The 7,759-nt window shown below is 44.8% G+C and overlaps 1 pseudogene; it reads right to left on the reverse strand.

Annotated features, from left to right (window-relative positions):
• Positions 1-290: 290 nt before the first annotated feature.
• LOC133829263 (thymidylate kinase-like) lies at positions 291-2,308 on the reverse strand (annotated as a pseudogene).
• Between the last annotated feature and the right edge of the window lie 5,451 nt (positions 2,309-7,759).

Genomic DNA, 7,759 nt, shown 5'->3' on the forward strand with positions numbered 1-7,759 from the left:
ACGAGGGTATTGTAAATGATTACGCCTTTCTTGTTGTAATTTTCTAAAATCTTGAAACTCTCACAAATACCACAAGTAAACACTTCCACTCTCACAAATAAATCACAAGTAATAAAACACCACATTCAAAGAAACACATATTCAACAAAATCATTAATATTCAATCATTATATGTAGATGAAAGAACTCCTAACAGAGTTAGCAATGTGCCACTACCAAGGCTAGAAATTCATATATTTCATACAATACTCGTTTAACATTAGATGATCTATATAATCTATCTGCTCCGTTATATGACATTTTGGCGTCTTTATCATCTATTGAAAACTCAAAACTTTGGACAATCACCGATTAAAGAAACTCAAAACTGAAAAAGAAGGTAATTACATGTAACGCAACATTTTATATGACCATAAGTTGACTATTAACAATAAAAATTAAAGCTAAAGTGCAATGCTCTGTTTATAGAGTAAGAATCATAAGTTGGTTTAAAAATTCATCGAGGCAAATGCGGAATATGTAAGACAAGCATCAATTTAAAGAACCTTGCTTCTCCAACCTTTTAGGTGTTTTTGAGAATAATTATATATTACAATTTGTAACTTCAAACAAAATATATTCATATGCACTTTCTAATGACTTATAAATTACTTCTCCTAAATATATAAACAAATGAAGAACTTATGCAAGGGACTGGTAATATTGACAATCCTTACTAATGAGCAAATGAAATAACATAAATTAGTAGTTTTAGTACCTCATATGTGACTGTTCATGAAATAACCCATCTCTTTATTATCATACTTTAATCAATATTAAAAAAAAAAGATGACTTTTAAAGTTGCATTATGCTTTATTACTTGTCACCAAACGAAACACAAAATTACCTTCCAAGAAGCATCATGGAGAGCCTTGTAACATTGCCTAACTTTCTTCTGAAACTCCAGCTGCTCATACCTCTCTCCTCCATATCCTCCTCTTTCTGTGGCTTTCTGAGAATCATAATGTAATGTCGCAGTTCAACACAAAGTTTAGACCAAAAAAAAAGAAAAGATATAGATGCCTTTTCACCATGTGAGAAACTACAATTAAAGGTCTTCCTGGAGGTTTAAAACTTAAAATAAGGCAGATTGAACATCAGGGAGAGCTTTGTATCTCGATTGTGTAAATGGTCCAAAACCATGTATCATTCATTGTAAAAAAGTTATAACCTTAAAATTGGCAGTAACCAAAATTGGTACATTCATGAATTTACATACTAGCCTGAAAATTATATAACTTAATTACCTCTGGTGGTATATCAAGATATACTACAAGATCTGGAGCCAATAACCCTTTTTCTGGAGCCTACAAAGATGATCTGGTTTGTTAGAAATTAAATGCAAACAATTGTTTATAAAAACAACTAAGCATATCTTCACCTTACACCACTCAAAATCTAGTCCTTTGGCAAAAGAGAAAGCCACCCCAGAATAAGAATACCGGTCAACAATGATGGTGGTTCCAGATTTCAATTTACTTTCCATCAAGGATCTGCAAAGAACAGGAATTTTTCAAAAATCCCACGTTTGCTTCTGTCATACAACATGGTTTTAATGAAAAGTCCAACATTTATCACAACAGCAATGATAGGAAGCATTATAATCTGAATATATTTTTTTAATTTAACAAACCAAATATTCAACAAATAGTTTACTATTTCACCACTAGCCATCCATTTGGACTGTCTTTACCCTCTGAATAATCTGAAAGATAAGAGCAGTGCCATGACTTTTGTTAAATCAACATATCATCCATCACCACATTAAACCAATTACAGATATGAACTCAGCCAATTTTTGTTTCAAGAACCAATAAATAATACAAAAGGCTAAATAAACAGAAAAAAAAAAGTATTTGTTATCTAAATCAACCATAAAACAATAATGAACTCCAATGCATATAAAAAAATTAGAATGACATAGCTAACCTCTTCTCCCAATGGTTGGCACTGAAAAGAAGATGTATAGCATGATCATCAAGTTGAGATTCATTGAAAAGATAGGATGATATCATTTGCCCCACACTTTTTGTTCTGTCCGGGAATCACCATAATTCAGTTGAATGCCCCAATCCTTCCAAGTACTTGTGTAGACTACTAGACTGTTGTTTTTCCACAGCAATCTAAGCCTTCTAGAACAATCAATGCACCTCTTGAGCCACTACTGCCAGTTGACTTAAAGCCATGGATATTTGCCATTTGAATAGACCTAATAAAGCCCTTTGAAGGATACTTCAATTGTATATTCAATGACCTTGTTACAGCTACTGTCCCGAAATTCCTACACAACAAAAGCACTCAAATTGTTGAACTCACCAAGAGCAAAAAATCAGGACACTTGCTATTGGGTATGAGAAAACAAGGACACACATAAAACAGGCACACCTATATGATTTATCCAATTAATGATTTAAAAAAAAATCAATTTTTCCACTTGAGTTGGATTTCTATTTACTCGACACTCAAATATATCTAATAAAACTCTTTATGCAAAGGAATACTAACTGTAGATGCAAATATGCCAAGGCCTTTATACTGCTAATCTGCTATTGTACCAAAATTCCTACACAATAGAAACATTAAATTATAGTAACCATCAAGAGCAAAAACTTTCGATGGCAGTTGTAATTGGGAATTTATGAAAGGGGCATAAACATCACCTATAAATTTATGGGCTCATTTTTGTTTGATGATTCAAAGTGTGTAAAGAACAATAAATCATTTCACTTTTCTGAATTCTATGTGCTATTTTCTCCCACCCTCCACTTTTTTAGGATTCACTACCACATCTGAGAACTTGTGCATAAAAAATATACATTTTTTAAGACAAAAAAAATATGAAATAGACTATAGGAAACATGGAAAAAAAATTAATAATCTTACAAAGCCTTAGAAACAGTCAAATGAGAAGCAATGACCATTTATCTTCCAACCTATTAAATGAGATAAAAGAAAATAAACACAAACATCAAGGCCCAAATCAATAGGAAAAGCAAATATTGGAGCCCAAACTAGGTAAGTGTTATCCAGATTTCCATATAGCGTTTAGATTGATGTCCTCGGGGAAGCAGAATTATCGATGTCTTTCACGGTAGGTGACCAGAGTTCGCGGATGGACAGAAAGGCTTCGCCTCTCCTGTTTAGTATCCGGGTTACTCTTCCAAGCAAGCACAACACGGAAACTCGTCGACTCTCCCGGACTCCCGAAGGATACCCCTCGGGGAGGCCCCTTCCAGGAGAGGCTCTTCGAGTGGTCCCCGCGGAAACAGTTCCGTGCCTCGCACAGAACAAAACTGAACGGTCGAGTCCGGGAGAAGGCATATTTGGAACGATATCCGTCTGACACAGGATTCCGCCTGACACGCCCGTCAGGTCAAAGCCGCACACATCCCAGCACGCCTAAGGGTACCTTTTCGCCTACTGTTCCGCTGACAACTTGGAAAAGACGGCTGACTTTGTGTATTCCCCATACTTTCACGTAAATATACCCACATAGAGTCTTGTAGCCATGCTACTACAGTAATTGTATCCCCTATTTATGGCTGGTGTAATTAAGACTCATGTACGTAGAGAAAAACCCTAATCCGAAACCCTAGCTATAAAGACCCCTTCATTTTACAAGGAGAGGGACAAACAAATCACATAGCAAAAACTCTACTAAAATCTCTCTAGCTTCATCTTCTTCAAGAGAACCCGAGAGAAACACTGTGAGTGTGTGAAGTTCTTGTGCACCAGCCATCTTACTGTAACCTTTTCCAAGTATAATAACATCGACTCGTGGACTAGGGCTTGTTAACGCCTGAACCACGTAAAAACACTGTTTGTTTAGTTACATTTCAGCATTTCTACAGTTCTTATCTTTTTATTATTCTGTTAGTTATTCGTTTCCGAAAAACTCGGTAAACATTTTGGTGCTTTCATTGAGAGCTGTAGGAAGTTGTTAGTCAGCTCTTTTTCTGTGTACGTTTTTTGTATTCACTTCGTGCTAAAGAGATGGTGACTACGAGAAAATCCGCTGTTGACAAAAATGCTACGGTCAACCCCGATACCGTGATGGTAGATGTGGTGCAAAGCGAACCCTTGGACTACCAAGGTGAAGACCCGACATCCCGCCAGGATCGGGTCAGTACCGAAGATACAACATACTTAGAAGACGAAGAAGAGTATGTCCAAGACGGTTATGACAAGGACGGCTGCTACTATGAGAAGGACCCAGAACTGGTCCAAGTAGCCGAAGAACTGGTGGCCACTAAGGCCAAGCTTGCTGAGCAGGAGCGCGTCTCTGAAAGAATGCAACGCATGATGGAGCGCCTCCAAAGTAAGTTCGGAGATCTAGGCGACTCGGACGAGGATGCCTCTGTTCTAGGTGGTGCTGATGCCCCCATGCCGGATCCAGCCGCTGCTGGACCATCCAAAGCCGCCCCGAACAAGGGCAAAGAAAAATTTGGAGAGCCTGTGCGCGCTGACGCCCCTGCACCTCCTAAAGGCGTGAATCACCAGGCCGACTGCCCCCCCCCCCCCCGCGCGCAGAAGGTCTCTGGCGCTCCTAAGCCCAGACGTCCTTCAGCCCCAAGGGGGCACTCTGTGCCTAAAGGGCCCGGTGCTAAGGCACCCAGGCCTAGGGGAAGGAACAACCGCCCCAGTGATTCCGTCAACCAGGACGGTCGGGCTGCGAACTCGCACTCCGAAGATAGCTGGTCCACGGTGGACCTAAGAAGAAGGTTGGAGGCCAAGTATGAAAAGGCCAAAGGAGAAAAGGCCCGGCCTCGCGGAGATGACCTCCGAAATCATATTAATGACAAGCTCCGGGGACGTGACCTCCCGGAAAGTGATACGAAGAGGCTCGAGGAACAGATTGCTGCCTTGACCAAGCTGGTCCGGAAGCAAAGTGGGGCCCTGTCAGACTCTGAGGAGGAAGACCCGGAACCATGTATTCGGAGGATCGCGGAAACGTCCCTCCCGGATAACTTCAAAATGCCTCACATATAATTATATGATGGGAGGACAGACCCGCGTACCCACCTAGCTAAATACAATAAAATGATGCAAGTGGCGCGTGTCAGTGAGGACGCCAAATGCATGTGCTTCTCACTCACCCTTACCAAGTCCGCGGAGGACTGGTGGAAAAGATTAGCTCCCGGATCAATCCACAGTTGGAAGGAGCTACAGTCCGCGTTTAGGAGGCAGTTTATTGCTGCCCGCGACCACGACATGGAGGTTGGTTCCTTAACCAACATCAAGCAGCAACCCACTGAGAACCTCAAAGCTTTCATTCAGAGAATGATGGAAGCTGCTGCAAAAACCAAGGTCAGCGATGACATGAAGCTGATCGCCCTTCAATCGGGCCTTACTGTCGGCTCCCTGCTATGGGGGGAAATGCAAAGGAGACGGGCAAAAACGCTGTCCGAATTCATGTCAAAAGCTCAGGAAATCATCAACCTTGAGGATGCCTACCAGCAGGCCTTTGGAGTTCCCCCGGCTCCAACGCCTTCCGTGACTGCGCCGAGCTTTGCTTCGCAAGCTCCCGCACTAGCCCTCACGCTTCCAGGAGCCCGATTCACTCCAAATGTGTATGGGCCTTCCGCGTCTACTCAGACGCCGAGTCAAACCCATTTCTCTGGGTACGGAGCAGTACAAACCGGATGTAGTATCGCTCCTGGCATGCCGCAGCCGCAAGGGGAAGCCCCAGAACGAAATTTGAGCCAATCGCAGAGCAAACGAAGCGGAAGAAACTCCAACCGGGGAGACCATTCAAAGAAACCCCGGAAGGACTATGAGCCCAAGTTCACGGAATATACCAGTTTGATAGACTCGCGAGAGAATGTCTATCGGGCGACCTGTAATATGGTCAACTACAGGAAGCCCCCGAAAGTGTCTCACGGAGGAAGGCGTCCGCGAGACTCCAATAAGAGGTGTGAGTTCCACGGAGACGTGGGGCACACCACGAATGAGTACCTTCAGCTGAAGGATGAGATCGAGTCCCTAGCGAGAGCGGGACACCTCGGTCAGTGGGTGAGGATACCCATTATCTATCCCGGACAGGGGATAGTTCACGGAGCTGCATATTCCCCGGGACAGAGGGGGGCCGCTAGCGCTCCTGGAGCCGGTCACCCCCAAGCTCCCGGGTCTCAGTTCCCCGCACTTCCTGCTCCACCCGCTCCGGCGCCCATTGCCTTGTTGGCTCCAGGACCAGGCAACCCATATCCGCCCGGCCTTGCTCCGCCACCCGTTGACAGACACGTCGCCACCATTTCCGGAGGACCACACCTTGCCGGAAGCACCCGCAACTCCCAGAAGAGGTACTTGAGGGAGTTAGAGCACGCCGAGGAGATGTGCGCCTTGGTTCAATCACCTGCTCAACGTCCCCGAATGATGGATCTTCCCATCACCTTCACGGAGGACGATGCTTGACATGTGCACTTCCCCCACAACGATCCCCTCGTGGTGGAAGCCCAGATAGCCAATAAGAAGGTCTCACGGATCTTGGTAGATAACGGAAGCTCCGTGAACATCCTCTTCAAAGCGGCCTTCCACGCGATCGGATTGACCGAGACAGACCTGGCCCCATGCCCCATCCAGCTTCAAGGTTTCAATGGGGACGCACTCATGCCATTAGGCAAAATTCAACTGCCAGTCACCCTCAGAGGAGAAAGCGACGCTTGTGCCTTCAAGCATAGCACATTCGTGGTGGTCGACTGCCCCACGGCGTATAATGCCATCTTAGGCCGACCGGTCCTGATCGATTGTGGGGCCATAACCTCGATACGCCACTTATGTTTGAAGTTTCCATGCGACGATGGGCGTATTGGCACCCTCCGAGGAGACCAAAGAAGTGCACGGAGCTGTTATAACGTCTCCGTCCGATCCGTCTACACGGTCCAAGAGACGTTTGCTGCCATTCCTTTGGCGGAAGAATTGCCAGAAACTGGGGGTGCTCAGGAGGCATACTTTGACGAACTCGACCCAAGAGTGGGAATCGAGAAAGCAATAGAGCCGATGGAGGAAGTCGAAGAGGTGATCCTCAACCCGGGAGAACCCACCAAGGTCATTCAGGTGGGGAAAAACCTGCCGTCGGCCGTTCGAGATAAGATCGTGGCCACTGTGAAGGATAATCAGGATATCCTGGCATGGTGCCACGCTGATATGACGGGGATTAATCCCAATGTTGCGTGCCACGCACTCAACATAGACCCATCTGCAACTCCAATTCGCCAAAAGAGGAGGCCGCTGGACCCAGTGAGAGCCGAAGCCGTCAAAGCTGAAGTGGACAAATTGATGTCCATAGGCTTTCTCCAGGAGTCGCACTATCCCGTGTGGTTGGCCAACCCAGTTCTAGTCCCGAAACCCGATGGGTCCTGGAGAATGTGCATTGACTTCACGGACCTAAACAAGGCCTGCCCGAAAGATTGTTTCCCTCTCCCGCGAATCGATCAGATGGTAGACGCTACTTCAGGGTACGAACTCTTATCCTTCATGGATGCGTACTCCGGATACAACCAGATCAAGATGCATGTCACGGACCAGGAACACACCAGCTTCCTCACGGACAAGGGTGTCTACTGTTACGTGGTCATGCCTTTCGGTTTGAAGAATGCTGGGGCGACGTACCAGCGTCTGGTAAACAGAATGTTCAAGGACCAACTGGGGAGGAACATGGAGGTGTACGTGGATGACATGTTGGTAAAGTCCAAGACCTCCGGGGACCACAGTGACGACCTT

This window comes from Humulus lupulus, chromosome 4 (assembly GCF_963169125.1).
Source record: "Humulus lupulus chromosome 4, drHumLupu1.1, whole genome shotgun sequence".
NCBI lineage: Eukaryota > Viridiplantae > Streptophyta > Magnoliopsida > Rosales > Cannabaceae > Humulus > Humulus lupulus.